The sequence below is a fragment of the Scyliorhinus canicula genome, chromosome 19 (assembly GCF_902713615.1).
Source record: "Scyliorhinus canicula chromosome 19, sScyCan1.1, whole genome shotgun sequence".
Lineage (NCBI taxonomy): Eukaryota > Metazoa > Chordata > Chondrichthyes > Carcharhiniformes > Scyliorhinidae > Scyliorhinus > Scyliorhinus canicula.
In genome coordinates, this window is record NC_052164.1 from 31,361,212 (window position 1) to 31,380,436 (window position 19,225).

General features: G+C 45.5%; 1 long non-coding RNA gene across 1 annotated transcript; it reads right to left on the minus strand.

The window, feature by feature from the left end:
• Positions 1–941: 941 nt before the first annotated feature.
• On the minus strand, positions 942–18,802 carry LOC119954326. The gene is made up of 3 exons (XR_005458213.1): positions 18,163–18,802; positions 17,164–17,277; positions 942–1,476 (listed from the first exon to the last, which is right to left on the minus strand). It is a non-coding gene; the product is annotated as an uncharacterized LOC119954326 (long non-coding RNA).
• Between the last annotated feature and the right edge of the window lie 423 nt (positions 18,803–19,225).

A 19,225-nucleotide genomic window follows, 5' to 3' on the forward strand; every position in this document is an offset into this window, starting at 1 on the left:
CCACCCTTCCAGTTGCTAACCCCGAAACTGGGGGTTAAGTGCTCACCCCGCCGTCACTATTGAGGCGTGCGTTCATGCAATGTCCGGGGTTGTCACTTTGATACCGTTAAATGCTCTGGTTGCTATTTAGGGTTGTTAAATGGGAATTGGAGTTCAGAATGGGGGTGGGGATTTCCTTGGTTTCTCCTCTTCCCCACCCTCAGTTTCCCAGCTTCAGTTTCCCCTCATTGCATGTCCACAGGTGGCCTATAATGCACAGGAACTTGTTGCACTTTAAGGCCCCAATCAGATCAACCATGATCTTATTGAATGGTACAGAAAGCTCAGCGGGGTGAATGGCCTAGTCCTGCTCCTATTTCTTACGATGACAACGGCAGCTGGTGCTTAACCGCAAGCAAAAATACCCAGTGACAGGACCCACCCCGAGAGCCTTGCTCTGCTCCAGCTGCCGATACGGGTGTCAGAACGGGCACCGCAGGTCCGCGCATGTGCGATATGGCCAGCACGAGTTCGCGCATTCTGCTAAGGCTGGAGCGAGTTCGCACTTGCACGTGGGTTTCTGCCTCCACGCTGGCCCCGACGTGACATGGCGGAGAGCTACAGGGGCCTGGCGCAGAGGAACATAGGCCCCCACCAGGATAAGCCTGCCCGCCGATCGGTAGGCTGTGATGGCGGGCCAGGCCACTGTGGAGGCTCCCCGTCCCCCCCGGGGTTGGATCCCCCCCGCAGCATCTATGCCAAGGTCCCGCCAGGTAGGACCACACGAGAACGATGGCAGAGGGACCGGGCCTAACTCGGCGGGCACTCGGCCCATCGTGTGGGGAGAATCGCTGGGGGGGGGGGGGGGGGGGGGGGGTCGCTTGCGCCCCACCGGCGCCAATGGCGCTGATTCTCCGGTCGCCGGAGAATCGGCGGACTGGCGTCGGAGTGGCGACGCGTGATTCATGCTCCCCCGGCGATTCTCCGACCCAGGGCAGCGTCAGAAAATCACGCCCCATATCATCCCCATATGAGTGATACAATCACTGTTGTAAAAAGACATGTCTACACACCAGAATCACATTTGATTTAGTGCATGAAATAAATTTATGCTCTCAAATAAATTCTGGGTTTGGATAGCAGTTAATTATAGTCACTGATGTAGCAATGAGAACATCAGTAGTCCAAGGCTAACCAATTTCCATAATTAAAATAAAAGACCAAAGTTCAAGTTGTCCTATTTCCATGGTTCGAAGAGAAGGCTACAGCTCAGCTGCGGAAACAGGATACGAGAAGAGTCCAATCTGCTCAATCGTAATGGAAGAGAGAGGAAAGGTCCATACTTCACGCTTCAGTGGAGGAGATGAGATGCACAGCACAGATTTTCTGATTCTTACACCTCAACAGATAGTGAAAGAAAAAATGTAATATACCTCAACTGTCAGCTCTCTAAAACCTAGTCACTCGAACCGGTTGATCGTGATTCTATTCCATTCTCTAAATTAGAGACAAAAATACAGGCAAGATTGTAACCTTCAGACTTATCCAGATTAATTCTCTAATCAATTCCGTTGCTTGTTGGAGTTCAGTTGGGATTAATGTGCTTGTATTTCAGCTTGAGCTGCTGCTTGACCTGATCATTAGCATCGGGACCCCTCCACATTCTGAATACAATTTCCTCAATTACAGCACAGTTTCGTCAGGCTCTTTGTATCACATGGCAGCTGCCTGAGTAACACTGCAAGATTTATTTTGCAACAAATGAATTTAAGAAAGAAGACACTGAGGAAAATCAGTAACACAATCGTATCTGAAGTGCTCAGCGGTGTCAACTATATGATATAACTATGGTTGATTTGTTCTCTTTTTCCTGAATAGTCTCTGCTTGATGGCTTGACACAGCTTCCTAAGCTTGGGGCCACCATTGGAGGGTGACTGTTTCAATATTGTAGATACCGAGGCTATTGTATCAGACACGGGGCTGGATTCTTCAGTCCCCCAGCCCTGTTTATCACAGCGGCACACCATTCGCAGGTGGCGGGATTCTTTACAATGCAGGAGGAAGCCATTCGGCCCATCGGGTCTGCACCGGCCCTTTGAAAGAGGACCCTTCTCAAGCCCACACCTCCACCCGATCCCCGTAACCCAGTAATCCCACTTAACCTTTTTACCTTTTTGGAGACTAAGGACAATTTAGCACAGCCAAACCACCTAACCTGCACATCTTTGGACTGTGGGAGGAAACCGGAGCATCCGGAGGAAACCCAAGCAGACATGGGGAGAAAGTGCAGACTCCGCATAGACAGTGACCCAAGCTGAGAATCGAACCTGGGACCCTGGAGCCTGTGAAGCAACTGTGCTAACCACTGTGCTACCGTACTGTCTTGATCAGCTGCAGCCAAGATGCCCTGGCCAACAGGAGGTTTAGTTGTGAGACAGTCACCAATAAATCCAAAAGATAAGTCAGGTGGAAAGTATTTTGTCTACTCACTGGTAAGAATAGAATAATAATCTTTATTGTCACAAGTAGGCTTACATTAACACGGCAATGAAGTTACTGTGGAAAGACCCTAGTCGCCACACTCCGGCGCCTGGTCAGGTACACAGAGAGAGAATACAGAATGTCCAATTCACCTAACAGCACGTCTTTCGGGACTTCTGAGAGGAAACAGGAGCATCCGGAGGAAACCCACGCAGACACATGGAGAACGTGCATACTCCGCACAGACAGTGACCCAAGCCGGCAATCGAACTTGGGACCGTGGCGCTGTGAAACAATAGGAGCTAACCACTGTGCTACTGAATATGGGACTCGCTACGTATTTGAAGTGAATACTGTGGCAGATGTGTTGAAGAGAAAGCTAGCTGGCTAATCACAGAAGGAAGATACAGGAGGATAAGCCAATGAGGTTGAATGAGGAAAGGTGTGATAAGGCTCATGTGGAGCATCAATACTGGCATGGGTCTATTCCACTGTGTAGCGTGTTTATCTGCTGCAAATGCCATGAATAGGATTTTCTGGCCCTTCCCACCGGTGGGATCATCCGGTCCTGCTGATGGCGACCCCCCGTGGTGGGTTCCCTGGCAACGAGATGGGCGAGCCACGCAAAACAACATCCTACCGGTGGCCAATGGCGAGCCACCTCTGTCACCTAAAAACACACCTGGGGGGGGGGGGGGGGGGGGGGGGGGTCATTAAAATCCCGTCTATTGTAACAATATTGCCTCAAAAGCAAAACAAAATGGTCATTCATCTAATTTGCTGTTTGTATGATCTTACTTGAGTGCAACGTAGCTGTTGTGTTTGCAAACCTAACAAGTAGCGAGTGCTGCTCAAATACTCTTCATCGGAAGTCAAGCCCTGTGCTGAGGGATATGAGAAATTGCCACATTCATGCAGATTCTTTCCATGTTACCACTTTTGCAATATCTGAATTGGCACGTGGGCCATCAAAATACAAGGTAGAACTGCTTCTTCAGCAAATAAATCTGTCAAAACACTATTACAGTGAGAAAGTGGCACATCTATAGAGACATTTAGGTTCCAAGGAAGACAGTAGAAGCAAATGATGTACATTCATTCCAATATAAATTGGATCAATTGTTTTCGTTATTTTTGGGAAGGTTATAGTATTTGAGTAATTTGAAAAACGGCACATTTGGTAAATGTAACAAGCCTGGGCGGAACAGGTGACTTTCAACCTATGGTTCCTTAAACTTTCCAGCTCTCATATCTGGGTCTTTTGTAGACCAATTGATAGGAGATTCACTGTCGTGATAAGTCAATAAATATTGTCTCTTTCTATTTAGCATCAAACAAAATGTTATCTTGCAATTCCTATGCTCCAATGTACTCAATGTTAACTCTATGCAATGAATAAATGAATCCCCTCCCATCTCACATCAGGTTAAAGGTCATGCTGTGTGACTTATCGGTATATAGTGAGCGGGATTCTCTGACCCTGAGGCTAAGTGTTGACGCCGTCGTAAACGCCGTCGTGTTTCCCGATGGCGTCAACATGGCCTCAGGATCAGCAATTCTGGGCCCTACAGGGAGCCAGCACGGCACTGGAGCGACCCACGCCACTCCATGCCGGCATGAGATTGGAGCCATGGGGTCCGCGCATGCGCAGTGGCACTGGCACCAACGCACACATGCGCAGTGGAACCGGCGCAATTTCTGCACATGCGCAGTGTCTCCCTTCTCCGCGCCGTCCCAGACGCAACATGGCGTAGGGCTACAGGGACAGGCGCGGAACAAAGGAGGCCCCCATCCCGAGAGGCCGGCTGCCAACTGGTGGACCCCCCCCCCTTCCCCCCACCCCCTCCACAGGCCATCGCCGGACCCATCAATGCCGAGGTCCCGCTGGGTAAGACCTGGTTAGAACGGCGCCGGCGGAACTCGGGTTTCGCGGGACTTGGGTTTTTTGGTATGGACACTCGGACCACCCCGGGCGGAGAATCGCCGGGGAGTCCCAGTAGAGCAGCCCCCAGCCGGCGCCGTGCCGACAGTGCCTGCGCCAATGGCGGTGAATCACGTCCCGGCGCTGGGGTGGCATGGCGCGATTCACGCCGGTCGCGGCAATTCTCCGGCCCGGCCCCAGGGTGAGAGAATCCCGCCCTTTATTTCTCTCATATAGACTTGAACAAAACTTAAAATTTTGTCTCACCTTTCTCTCATCTACTGCTCTTGCCTTGATCATCCTATTTCTTCTTTTGAAGTTTTGATTACAGGTCCTACTAGCCATGATCCAAATGGTGAATTACTGCCAAACACCAAGGCCAGGGTTCTCCACCAGTTTTTGGCAGGCGGGAAAGTCTGTATAATTTCAGTGAGATATCGCTGCTCTCTAACTCTAATCCTCTCACTATGAAGGCCAACATACCATTTGCCTCCTTTGCTGCTTGCTGCACCTGCATGCTTACTTTCAGTGAATGGTGTGCAAGGACTCCCAGGTCACTCACGGTGGCACAGTAGTTAGTACTGCTGCCTGACAATGCCAGGGACTCGGGTTTAATTCCCGCCTTGGGTGACTGTCTGTACGGAGTTTGCACTTTCAACTTGTGTCTGCTTTCCTTCAGCTGTTCCAGTTTCCTCCCACAGTCCAAAGATGAGGGCCGGGATTCCCGGGGGGTCCCGGCGTTGTGGAGTGGCGAGAACCACTCCAGTGTCGGGCCTCCCCAAAGGTGCGGCATTCTCCGCACCTTTAGGGGCTAGGCCTGCGCCGAAGTGGTTTCTGCTCCGTTGGCCAGCGCGACCGGCCTTTGTCGCCCCGCCAGCCAGGGCCAAAAGGCCTTCTCCGGCCGGCGGAAGTCCGCACATGAGCCGGAGCATAGGCAGGTGCTGAGGTCATCCCGGCGCATGCGCGGGGGAGGGGGTCTCTTCCGCCTCCGCCATGGTGGAGACCGTGGCGGAGGTGGAAGAAAAAGAGTGCCCCCACGGCACAGGCCTGCCCGCCGATTGGTGGGCTCTGATTGCGGTCCAGGCCACCATGGGGTACCCCCCGGGGCCAGATCGGCCCGCGCCCCCCCCCAGGACCCCGGCGCCGCTAATCCCGCCGGCACCAGACGTGCTTTGATTCCCGCCGGCAGGAGAGGCCTGTCAGCGGCGGGACTTAGGCTCATCGCGGGCCAGGGAATCGCTGCGGGGGGCCCGCCAACCGGCGCTGCGATTCCCGCCCCCGCCAATTCAAATAATAATCTGCCTTCCTGTTTTGGTACCAAAGTGGATAACCTCGCATTTCTCCAAATCGTACTGCATCTCCATTCATTTGTCCACCCACTCAACTTGTTCAAATCACACTGAAGCATCTCTGCATCGTCCTCACAGCTCACCCAGCCACCCAACCTGGTGTCATCTACAAATGGAGATAGTACATTTTGTTCCCTCATCTAAATCATTAATATATTTTGTGAATGGGTCGGCATGGTGGAACAGTGGTAAGCAGTGTTGCCTCATGGCGCCGAGGACTTGGTGCAATCCCGGCCTGGGCCACTGTCTGTGTGGAGATGCATATTCTCCACATGCCTGCATTGGTCTCACCCCCACAACCCAAAGATGTGCAGGGTAGGTGGATTGGCCAAGCTAAATTGCCCCTTAATTGGAAAAAAAATAATTGGGTACTCTAAATTCATAAAAACACGCACATATATATATATACATTTATATTTTGTGAATAGCTGTAGCCCTAACACCGATCCCTGTGGTACCCCACTAGTTACTTCCTGCCAATTTGAAAAATACCCATTAATTCCTACTTTGTTTCCTGCCCATCTAAATATGCTACCCCTAATTTTATATGCTTTAATTTTACACACTAATCAAAAGTCTTCTGAAAGTCCAAGTATACCAGATTCACTGCCTCCCCTTCGTCACCTTTACTCGTTTTATCCTCAAAGAATTCCAGTAGATTTATCAAGCACAATTTTCCCTTCATAAATCCATACTGAAGAACTCTGTCTGATCATGCCACTATTTTCTAAGTGCTCTACTATAAAACCTCCGATAATGGATTCTAGAATTTTCCCTATGACCGACGTCATGCTGATTGGTCTATAGTTCCCTGTTTTCTCTCTACCTGCCATTTTAAATAGTGGAGTTACATTAGCTACCTTCCAATCTGCAGGAACTGTTATAGAACCACTATAGAAGATGGCCACCAATGCAGCCATTATTACGAGAGACACTTCCTTAAGTACTCTGGGATTTAGATTATCGGGCCCTGGAGATTTATTAGCTTTCAATCCCATCAATTTCCTCAACACCATTTCTCTACAAATATTGATCTCCTTCAGTTCCTCCTTCTCACTAAACCCAATGTTTGTGGTATCAGATTTGTGTCCTCAGTTGTGAAGACAGAACCAATGTATGTGTTTAATTGCTCAGCCATGTTGTTGTCCCCTATATTACATTCCCCTGTTTCTGACTGTAAGGGACCTACATTTGTCTTCACCAATCTTTTTCTCATCACATACCTATCAAAAATTTTGCAGTCAGCTTTTATGTTCCCTTCAAGCTTACTCTCTTTCTCTATTTCCCATTTCTTAATTATGCCTTGGTCCTTCTTTCCTGAATTCTAAACTGCTTCCAATCCTCAGATCTGTTATCTTTCCTGGCCAATTTGTATGATTCTTCCTTGGATCAAATAATTTCTCTAATTTCCCTTATAAGCAATGGATTGGCCACCTTTCCCGTTTTACTTTGGTGCCAGACAGGAATAAACAATTGTTGCAGTTCTCTCATACACACCTTGAATGTTTGCCAATGCCTGTCCTTGGTCATTCCTGAAGTAATGTTCCCAATGGATCAAAGCCAATTTACGCTTCATATCATCTTAGTTTCCTTTATTAATGTTCAGGACCCTAGTCTCAGAATCAACTACTTCACTCTCCATCTTGATGAAAAATTCTATATTATGGTCGTTCACCCTCAAAGGGTCTCGTAAAACTAGATTGCCAATGATTCTGATCTATGGTAGCCTGCTCTCTAGTTGGTTCCTCAATGCATTGGTCCAGAAAACCAGCCCGCATACACTCCAGGAATTCCTTCTCTAAGATATTGCGGCTAATTTGATGTGCTCAATGTATATGCAGATTAAAAATACCCCTAATTACAGATGTTACTTTATCGCATGCATCTCTAATTTCCTGTTTAATGCAATTCCCAATATCACCACTGCAGTTTGGGAGTCTTTATATGACATCCACTAATGTTTTTTGCCCCTTTTCTCAGCTCCACCCATGCAGATTCCACATTGTCAGAGTTAATATCCTTCCTCACTATTACGTTAATTTCCCCTTTAACCAGCATTGCCATTCCACTGCTTTTTCCTCCCACAGTCCAAAGATGTGCAGGTTAGGTGGATTGGTCATCATAAATTGCCCTTAGTGACCAAAAAAGGTTAGGAGTTATTGGGTTACGGGATTAGGGTGGAAGTGAGGGCTTAAATGGGTCGGTGCAGACTCGATGGGCCGAATGGCCTCCTTCTGTACTGTATGTTCTATGTTCCTCCTCTGACATCAGTCCCGGTCCTGCCTGGGTGTAACCCATTCAATTTATGCTGGTTCCACCTCCCAGAACTGGTCCCAATGCCCCAAGAATCTGAAACCCTCCCCCTCACGCCATCTCTTTATCCTGTTATTTCTATTCTGACTAGCACGTGGCACTGGTAGTAATCCTGAGATCACTAACTTTGAGGTCCGACTTTTCAACTTTCTTCCTAACTCCCTATATTTTGCTTTCAGGATCTTATCCCATTTATTACCTATGTCGTTGGTACCGATGTGTACCACGATCACTGGCTGTTCACCCTCCCCCAGAACATCCTGCAACCGCTCCATGGAACCCTTGACCCTAGTACCAAGGAGGTAACACACCATCCTGGAGTCTTGTTAGAAGCCACTAAAATGGCTATCTATTCTGCTTGCAACTGAATCCCCTATAACTATTGCATTCCCACAGTCAGTTACTCCCCCCCTCTACAACAGAACCAACCATGATTAAATGAATTTGGCTGTTGTTGCTTTGTCCTGAGCGGTCATTATCCAAAGCAGTATATTTGTTTCCCAGGGGAATGGCCACAGGAGATCCTGCACTGCCTGCCTAGCTGTCTTGCTCTGCCTGGTGGTCACCCTTCCTGCCTGTAGAGTTTCAGCTTATGGTGTGTGACCACCCCTCTTTCTCTGCTATCCGCAACAATCTCCATCTTGCGAATGCTCGACAGTGTCCCCAGCTGCCACTCCAGCTCCAAAACCCGGGATTCTAGGAGCTGTGGCTGACTCTTCCTAATGGTCCCGGGCACTGGAAATGTTCCTGGCTTCCCACATAGAGCAAGAGGAGCAAACTTAGCTTTGAGCTCTCCTGCCATGACTTAACGCTTTAAGTTAAACAAAATACAGCCTTCAGGGGAGAATGTCATACCCAGGCAGTATCTCTGGCATTTTTCCCTTGCAGTGTCCTCTGTGCCCTCGGCACTACTGAAGATGTGAAGCTTCCATTAGGGAGGTCTGTGAAGTGGGGGGTGTTTCCTGTGTCCATGAGGGATCAATTCCTATGTCTCGAGGGGGTGTCTATGGGGGGGAATCTTTAAAAAATAAATTATTGTTACCTTTATTAGATTGGGCTACCCTTTGAAAATGCTAGTGGGTACATACAGTCTTTCCCACCTGATTTGATACTTTGTTATAAAATTATAAAATTCCACCCCTTGTGTTCTGTGGATGTTTGTCAGTAAGCTCCCAACCTAATAATTTTACAGAGCATTTCAATCACACCAGTTGTCAGAGGTTGCTTTGCACACTCTGTAGAGCGGACTTTAACGAGATATTTGGATCATTTCCGATCAGATTCCACAGCTGGACAAAAGCACTTATTTGTCTTTGCGCTGGTAACAGGCTAGTTCAGTACTGAGGTTTGAAAGGGGCTTTATTGCAGATAATGATCAGCCAGCTTCTTTTAAAACTTTAGAAGCAAAATGATGTGCACCTGCCACCTTAATTTGTGGTTGTTAAATCTAGAAATGAATGGTAACTACCCTATTTTCATAAAGAAGAAAACTAATATCATTGAGAGTACAGGAGCTAGTTCTTTGCCATCCCAATAAACATTTTTCATATTCACAAAGTAATACCACACGAGGATTCAGCTAGTAGAGTGGCACAGAGCTAATAATTTCACCACTTGATTGAACTTCAGGAAGTTATTACAACGCACGGTAACGGCTTTGGTTGAATATGCATTCAGAGAGTATACACCCCTCAATATTTTATTTCCAGCCAGTGCCATAACTAATCACACAATGCATTTAGTTTTAATTGACCGAAAGATCAATGAGGTGCCTGCCACTGTACAACAATGGACCACTGACACAAGCTTTTTAGTGTTGCAAAGAAAGTTCTATATCAACATTTCAGAAGCAGAAAGTCAAATGTTAAAAGTGATGCTGCTTTATCGACTCTGGGGAAACATCAATTATGTGGCAGTTGCTCAATCAAAGGTCACTGTTGATACTGATTATGGGATATCCAGCTGGAAAGCTCAGATTAGACAACATCCGAGTAGAGCAGCACATTAAAGCACAATTTTAAAAGTTGCTCTTCCAATCAACGACAAAGCAATGCTGTGGTGGCAAAAATCACTGCCCAATGTATGGTGTGCTGCAGTCTAATAAAGCCTACCTAAGGAAAGTAGGCCATGTATTAAATGTATAAATTATGATTTCATTTGCTTCTCAGCATCACTACACTTCTTGGTGAAGAGATGACCATAAGTAAATTTTGGGAACCTGAACTATTCACTCCATTATCTTGGTACAGTGAAATTGTAAGGCATGGGTAAATTGATGTTAGCGAACATTAGAACTCCTAATGCATTTCAAAAGTAACTCATTGTGTGATGAACTTTGATGTGCTTCATCAATGTAATGACTATACAGACACAACTATTTCTTCATACCCCTTGGATTCATAATTTATTAGACCTGGGGTGATCGATAATTAGAGCTGGGAGCCCTGAATTCATCTATGACTAGAAGCATGAACTCTGGATTGATCCACCATCAGAGACTGATGACCTTGCCTCATCTGAAATTAAGAGACAAAAGCTATATAGACTCACCCATCGTGACAGACAGGTGGCCTTAATGCTGCTCCCATACTCATCCATCATGAAAGAATCTTGGGCACATCCAAATGGATAGAGAAAATACTGGACTGGGGCAAAGACCAAAAAGCGATAACCATAATGGATCACATTGGAATAAGAATGCATTTCCATCACATACACTGTGGCCAGAATTGTTGGCCATTCACGCTGACAGGATCTTCTAGTCCTGCCAATGGCGCACCCCGTGTGCCACCACTGGCATGCCAATGGCGTTTTGCACAGAAAATCCCACCCTGTATATCTAATGTTGCAATATTAAATGACCTAAATAAGTAATAAAGATCAACATATTGTCCTCCTATATGTTGCTAAAGCAGGTGACATCACAGCTAACTACTACTTCCACCATTGCACCAGGACTATTTTCATCATATGCATTTAAAATGTGAGGAATAGCTATCATTTTATTTGCAGGAGTTTATTTTCAAGCTTTTGTTGTTCTTCCCTGGTGTGGTGTTTGAACTAATTGAAGCCTCACAGTAGTGCATGGATAGATAGACAGGGGCAGCTCCACATTGTTCTTTCAAGCCTTGCAATTACAACCTTAAAGAGATGGGCACAGACAACTTGATAAGTAATCCTTTCAAGCCTCAATGCGGTGATGTATGGATAGACAGACAGCGACAGCTCAGTAATGAGTTCTTTAATGTGGCACGATTATAGAGACAATCACCCACAGACAGAAAGACATAGACAGCACAGTTCCAAGTTTTCAGTTCTTGGAATTCAACAACCAATGACAGTAACCCCTTTGAAAACTGTGTGACACCAAATTGATTTATCTACATTGTAAAACAGAACAGATTTATGCTTTACAAATGGAAATGTTTCAAAATCCTCAGATTATGCTTTCCCCTGTTCACTCTTTTTAATACTAAATGAGTGGGTATAAGTCAGAAAATGTCCCATTTATACTTCTATCCACTTGTTTATTTTAGCAAAATTAGCATATCATGTAAGCTGCAAGGGAACACATTTTAGAGTGTCTCCAATCTATGATTCTCCACCCATTAAAATTAATAAGCAGAAAGTAGACTGGGGATGAATAATTTTATGATTCACCTACAGCGATTTGTACCATAAATCATGACCAAATTCTGTCACGGGTGAAACACAATTCATTGCACCTGGTGCATTATCAATATTTACTTTAACGTAAGTCTCATTAATTTCCCTTATGAATGCATCAATATACAGAGGCTCAGCACAGCATTTACTGTGACATAAGTTGCAGCATAATTAAGCTTTCAGCATATTCAATGTTCCACTGCTTTCACTGTAGTAATGCCCTCACGGAAATGGCTAGTTTCACTTTGACATGGCTTTCCTTCAAACACAGGATCCATTGTAAATGCAAATTAGAATGCAAAGATAGTTTTACTTTGACATGGCTACCACTGTAATTGTGATCAGAGCAGTGAGCTTTTCGGTAATTCACTATCGTTTGATGATAGTTTTGCAGTTAAACCTTTTGTCTGTAGCTCATATCTCACTGGGTTTATTGCCCTCCATGTTTAAATCTATAGTTGGTTTCACTGCAGTGGAGGTTTCAACGCATTTTCCTCGAATACGTTTCACCATGTTACAGATTCCTCTTTGACACACATCACTCGGTAATGCCAACTCAAATGCTTTATTCTACAAATGGCTTGCTAAGAAAAGTATTCACAGTGACACTGTGTTTGCTGCAATCCAGGTTTTCCTGGGCTGAATCACCGTTGTGTGTGATCCAGTGCAATAGTTCATGTCATCTGATACCGCAGGTTTCACTGTTAGATAAATTGCGCTGTATCTCCCGCCAATTCACAATCTAACATGGGATTCACGGTGCTGCAGGTTTCACTGTGTTGTGGTTTTGACTGCAATGCAGAGTTCACTGCTGTGCAAGAACCAGCAGATTTCACCAAAAATATCTGCTTCTCTCTGATGGAGATTTTACTTAAACAAAGAATCAGTATGACACTGTTTGCACTGTAATGCAAAGCCCAGGCAGAGGGGGGTGGGGACGACACAAAATTAAAATTTCATCTGGAAGGTGACAGCTCCGACAATGCACTCCTTCAGTGCTGTACAAGAATGTCAGCACTGGTTTTTGTATCTAGGTGCTGGAGTGGTACCTGAACCTGGAACCTTACTGTGAGAATACCACTAGTAACTGTGCCCTGGCTGACACCCACCTGCATTTTGTCAATGAAAGACCCATTGGTCAAGGGGGGGTTCAAGTTCAAAATCATTGCTGAAGGCTGTAGAAAGGAAAAGAATTGAAGGAAGATGTGGAAAGTCTGCCCCAGTTCTCAGTCTCTTCCCTGGAGGTGAAACTGGAGTAAGTGAGGGTCCCAGGAGATGTACTGTTTGCTGTGGAATGGGAGGAAAAGGTCAGTTTGGCTCAATAAAAAGGCATGAATGGAAGCTCTGTAGACTGTCAACAGCAGGAGTGTGGTTCCAAAGGGAGGAATCCAGTGTAGCGAGGGATTCACTGTGACCTCTGAGTTAGGAACAGTGAGGGGTGTTACTTTTTCAAATGACATTCACCACTCTGACTTTCCTCGCTTTCTCCTGACCTCATGGATGAAAATCCCCTCAGCTCCTCCCACCAACCAAGGAGCAACCCCTGATCTGGAATGCTTCAGACGCCTAACCAGGCCAACCCCCTGAGGGGTTTGCCCCACCTGTCCGAGCACAGGTGCAGCAGCTCCTGTGCCCTTGAGCAACATGCTCAAAAATGGAAATGGCAACTCACCTCCTCAGTTCCCCTCAGCAGCCATTGCACCAGCATCACGTTTTTAAAAAGGAATGCTAAACGATTGTGGTGAATGTGATTCACACCGGATTATAACCTGTATATACATGTGTCTATATTGTAAGTGCAGTTGCACTATCTGACCTCCAGGGGGAGTAGCTCTGGGAATGCTTGAGAGTTGTACGGGGCTTCTCCCTTGGCTCCGCCCAGGACTCCTCCCCCAGGAGCTGCTGTATAAAGATCAGTGCCACAGGGTCAGCCGGCCAGTTCACCGAAAGTTCAACGGCTAACAGGCTGGCTCTGTTGTAAGTATATTAAAACCGCTATTCTAATCCTACAAGCACGTGTCCGTAGAATTGTTGGTTCCAACAACGATGCCCACGTGATTTCCTGCCGGGGAGTCAGTTAATTCCCAGGAGGGCCTTACATTCAACTTAAATCCTGCTAAGAGATGGAAAATTAATGCAAATTAGCACTAATGATATGCTCACCATATTTAGCCGATATCCGGAACTCGCCATCAGGGACGGGCCAGTTAGATGGATACTGATTTGCGCCCGGCGTGAATCTCAATTTGGGTCTTTCCTGCTATTTAACTGGTGTGCCCAGATCCGCACCAAGCGCAACGCAGTGGTTAAATAGTGCCCTTGAACTCAGGTCTCCATTCATCAGTCCAGGCCTCTGGTGTATTCGTTCGGTAACATTCCCAATTCAAGTTTTTTTCTAAATCCAAGGACTCTCGGGAACACAGTCCTAAATTGTGACACAGTTTTTACCGAATGCTATTTTCAACGACACACATAATGTTTAACCCAATATATACTGCATCACTGTTGTTTAAAAGCCAGTTTTTTTTCTGTAACAGAACTATCACTACATTATGGGTTTCAATCCCATGACACACTGAACCAGATTTCCTGTGCATTGAAGGTTACAGAGGTAAAATATTGCAAAGCTGGTTGTATTGTAGCACAGATTACAGATAGGACTGTACTCTTTTTGCAGGGTTTATGGCAGCAGCATTAATTTGTAATGCAAATTCTCCAGCCGCACAGTAATTCAGTGTGACACTGGTTTCTCAGAGATGCATTTTGTCTGCCATTTTTAAAATGACTGCAGCGTGGGTGCAGTGCATCATGGGATTTACTTTATCATGATATTCACTGCATCATATAGGGTTCGTTGCAATATTGGACAATTGCAGGATTGATTATAATGCAATTTTGTGGCATAGGAGTCACTGGATTTTCATGCTACACCAGATTTAATCAATGCAATGCTGTTCTGCAGGATCCAGTCACCTAAATAGTTCTACTTTACTGTAAAGTTTGGTCAAACGCTGAATTCACTCTACCAAGTTTCCATATTAAGGTTTTAGTTGCAAGGCTCCAAAATATTCCTTTGTAAGATTTATATTTGTTGCAGAGTGTTTGTGAGGTATTTGTTTGTTATGCCAAGTGTACTGATTAGCATCTAGCATGTTTTTAAGTGACTGAGAACAATTGTAAAAGGTATTTAGATTAAGTTGAACTGCCACATCCATGCATGACAGGGACCTGACAAGGCAAAAGGCAAAAGAGAGTAGGCTGTCACTTTGTATTACCATCAGAAGAGTTCCACTGCGTGTACCTTACTCTCAAACAAATGACCCTAAAGATTTGAAGGTGGAAGGAGACATTTTTTATATCTGCTCTGTATGGTCAGTCAATTCATAAAATGCGAAATAAGGATTGAATGCATCCTCTAATGGCACCAAAATAACTTATTCAGTCACAGGTTACATCAGCCTAAATTGCACCACACTCCTTTCACTGCCAGCAGGATTTCCAGTATTTATGAGCTGTGTATTATTATGTGCAGTTTTCTTCTCCTCCACTTCCGCAGACATCAAATTGGTTGAGCCATAATTTCACAAGCCCTGACACCCTTTGTGGTGATATGCATCACGATAAATATACAAGGGGTTAATGTAAATACACTACAACTAAGTAAACACTAGAGGGAGAACCAGAGACGTCATGACATGCAGACATACAGCTACTGAACACATAGAACAGGACACAACCAATGAGCAGTCAAGACACCCAGAGGTGACACTACCACAAGGGGGCATTACACAACCCATATATAAGGACAGGGCACACATGCTCTGTCTCTTTCTACAGACGACACTTAGAGAGTAGGACAGGGGCAGATCAGAAGCATCACACCCACCACATGGCTTAGAGCAGACTGGTTAGTTAGGCTGATTAGGTGGCAAGATTAGCAGGAGAGTCAAACTCATAGAGAACTGTGCCAATGGTTCAGTAAATCACATTGAACTTACTTCAAAGTCTGGAGTAGCTTTTTGTCAAAGCTGCATCGAGTTGCAGCCTGTGTTATCCCAGAGTACATAACACAACACCCTTCAATACTCTAGCTAATCGCCATTCCTTCATGTGTGTGTGTTGTTGAAGGAGAAAGTGAGTGTAGGCAGATTATCTGACGGTGTAAGGCATCGCTGCTTTTTATTTAGATCTGCGGATCCTTCAAAAATGGCTGAGTTGTAAATGTTTTGTGGGGAGGATGTACCGCAAATCATTGATGACCTTTTCATAATACCTGAATGGGACAGTGTCCTCATTACTTATCATATAGGAAATGTTTTTGCTGCGGTCAGTAGCCCATACACCATTTTTCATGTTACTCCTTTACCGGCTGCGATCTACCAGCCGCGCTATGACCGAAAGGCAGCCCAGTGCGGCGCAAATCTGCATATTAGAGTGAGACAGCTAGTCTCAATCTAATATGCAGTCCCATGATCTATCAAATGCATGGGATCTGATCACCTTACCTTAGAGATCTTGGGTGATCGCCGTTCAGTGCTGGTCTCCACAAATGGGGATGGAATGGCCCTTTGGGGTCTCCCAGGGGATCAGAGGACCTCGCGTGCTTGCCCTCTGGGCAGAGTGGTACCCTGGCACTGCTGATGCCACTTGTGCACCTTGGCACTGCCAGCCTGGCACCCTGGCAGTGCTATCTGGGTGCCTGCTTGGCACTGTTTAGGTACCCACGTGTCACTGCTCGGAGCACTGCCAGGATACCTGACTGGCACTTCCAAAGGTGCCAAGCTGGCATTTTTCCCACACTATGGATTGGTCCTGGGGGTACCCTGCACAGGTGCCGGGGATGGGGGGAGGTGGGGGGAGGGGGGGCTGAGGACCCCCATGTAGGTGAGTTGGGCTTTGGCGGGGATCGCATCGGGGGGGGGGGGGGGGGGGTTATCGAATGATTAGGACGCCATTTCAAAATGGCGTCCCGATCTCCTTCTGCATTGAGGAGTTCCGGTGAGCGGAGCAACTCAATGCAGAAAACAGAACTAACTGCGGCCTCATTGGGGCATTCCCCACTGAGGCCCAGTATCTACCTGATTGGGCATTTAATAGCGTACTATTTCTCGGTGTTCTGAGCATCGGGAAACATCTGACTAAACGCGCTCACGACAGGACTCTGTTCCCATTTGGGTAGATTGCGCCACTATGTTATGCATGTTTTCTTTAGCCAGCCACTTTGTGACTTAAGTAGCTTTTTGGAATAATGAAATATGCAATCAAATATTTAAAGCCTTTTTAAAGGCTTCCAAAATTATTTTCCTTCAGTCATCTCCAGTAACTCATGTGGTATGCAATCTAACTATGCCAGAACTGGCTGAATAAGTTGACTGCTCCAAATCAAATGCAAGTGTGAAGCCATTTTACAACTGAACCAAGAAAATGTATCCTATTATGTATATTTTACTTACATACAAAGTTTATCTCTTCTTCGTTTAATTGTTTTCCAATTATTAGATAATAATTGCCACAAATGGAACTACACCACATTTCTTCAGGTGTGCAATCATGGTGTCTTATAAGTTCTGCAATGAAAAACAGAATTGACCAGAAAATGAACTGGACTAGCCATACAAGTACTGTGGCTACAAACAGCAAGTCAGAGGCTAGAAATCCTGGGGTGAGTAACTCACCTCCTGATTCCTCATAGCATGTCCATCATCTACAAGACACAAGTCAGGAGTGTGATGGAATACCACTTGCCTGGATGCAACTCCAACAATACTGCAGAAGCTCGAAGCCATCCAGAACAAAGCAGCCCACTTAATTGGCCCCATTTACAAACATTTAATCCCTCCGCCACTGATGCACACTAGCAGCAGTGTGTACCGTCTATAAGGTGTACTGCAGGAACTCACCAAGACTCCTTGGACAGAATCTGTCAAACCCACAACCACTACCATTTAGAAGGACAGGGGCAGCAGACACATGGGAACACCAGCACCTGAGAGTTCTCCTCCAAGCAATTCACCAACCTTTCATGGAAATAGATCACCGTTCCTTCATTGTCGCGGAGTTAAAAATCCTGGCCCTCCCTCCCTAACAGCACTGGGGGTGTACCTACACCACATGGAGTACAGGTGTTTAAGAAGGCAGCTCACCATCACCTTCACAAGGGAAATTAGGGATGGGCAATACATGCTGGCTTAGCCAGCAATGGCCACATCCCATGAATTAAATGTTTTAATTATCTGCAGCCAATGATTTTTTTTACATCTGTTCGTTGTGCCGCACATTTCCATCAGAGAATAATGTAAACCATCAGAACCTCTAACTAAATTGCTGACTATAATTCACTCACTATGTATCCATTATTCAATATGCAATTGTGAAAAGCCCTTTGATTAGGTTCCATTCTGTACTCCCTGGTATTCATTATTCAAAATTTAGTATTTACCAGTATGACTTACTGTTCCATTAAAGTTCCCAATTCTTATCACCAACCACTTCTTTTACATGGAAATATGAGATCAGGGACTCCTCATTCACCATTATCAGTGTTCCCCTGGAGCCTGCGATCTGGCTGCTCGTTTTTTTCTCAGATTCTCTTTCTTTCTTGCTGGCTTTGTCTCCATTTTTATTGGTTCTCCTTTTCTATCTTGCTTGCTGATTTTTGAGTCCAGACGGGGATATGATCCTGGTCCAGTGTAATACAGTACATTTGAATGCCACCTTTTCAATGGCAGATAGGGAAAGGCAATAAATGCTGACCTTGACAGCCCTGCTCTCCTCCCATGAATGAATAATTTAAAACATTTTAGCTGGTGTGCACAGCCGTATGGATGCCCACAGCCTCATCAAGTAGCGAACGGAAATTTGAACATTTCTCCTGAAAACCAGCTGAAGAACAATGGATGATATGTTGCTATGGTTGCAGTTATTACTTAACAAAGCGAGAAAGACATCATCAAAATGACATCATCTCAGTTAGTGCGCGATGGTTCATGTTACCGAGTCTCAGCTTAAGAAAGGGCTTGGACCAGGGAAGCCTGATTATATCGTGCTGAGAGAGACCAATATTTTTATTTTTTTCTATTCATTCATGACATGGGGGCATCACAGGCTGAGCCAGCGTTTATTATCCATCTCTATTTGCCCTTGAACTCAGTGCATTTCAGAGGGCAAGTTTCCTTCCCCAAATGAACCAGATAGGCTTTTACAACAATCGGCAATGGTTTCATTTTCATCGTTAGACTTTTCACTCCAGATTTTTAATGAATTCAAATTTCACCTTCTGCCATGGAGGGATTCGAACTAGGATCCACGAGACCATTAGCATAGGTCTCTGTATTGCTAGTCCAGTGATAATACAACTGCGCCACCACCTACCAAAATATATTTCATTCATTGGTAAAGAATATTTCAAAAAGTTAATTTTACACACCTGCTATTCACAGCATCCCTTTTATTTCCTGCCCATCTCCTGAAATTACTAGGGAGTGTAAGTTTCACAAATATTGGCTGCTGCCTAGC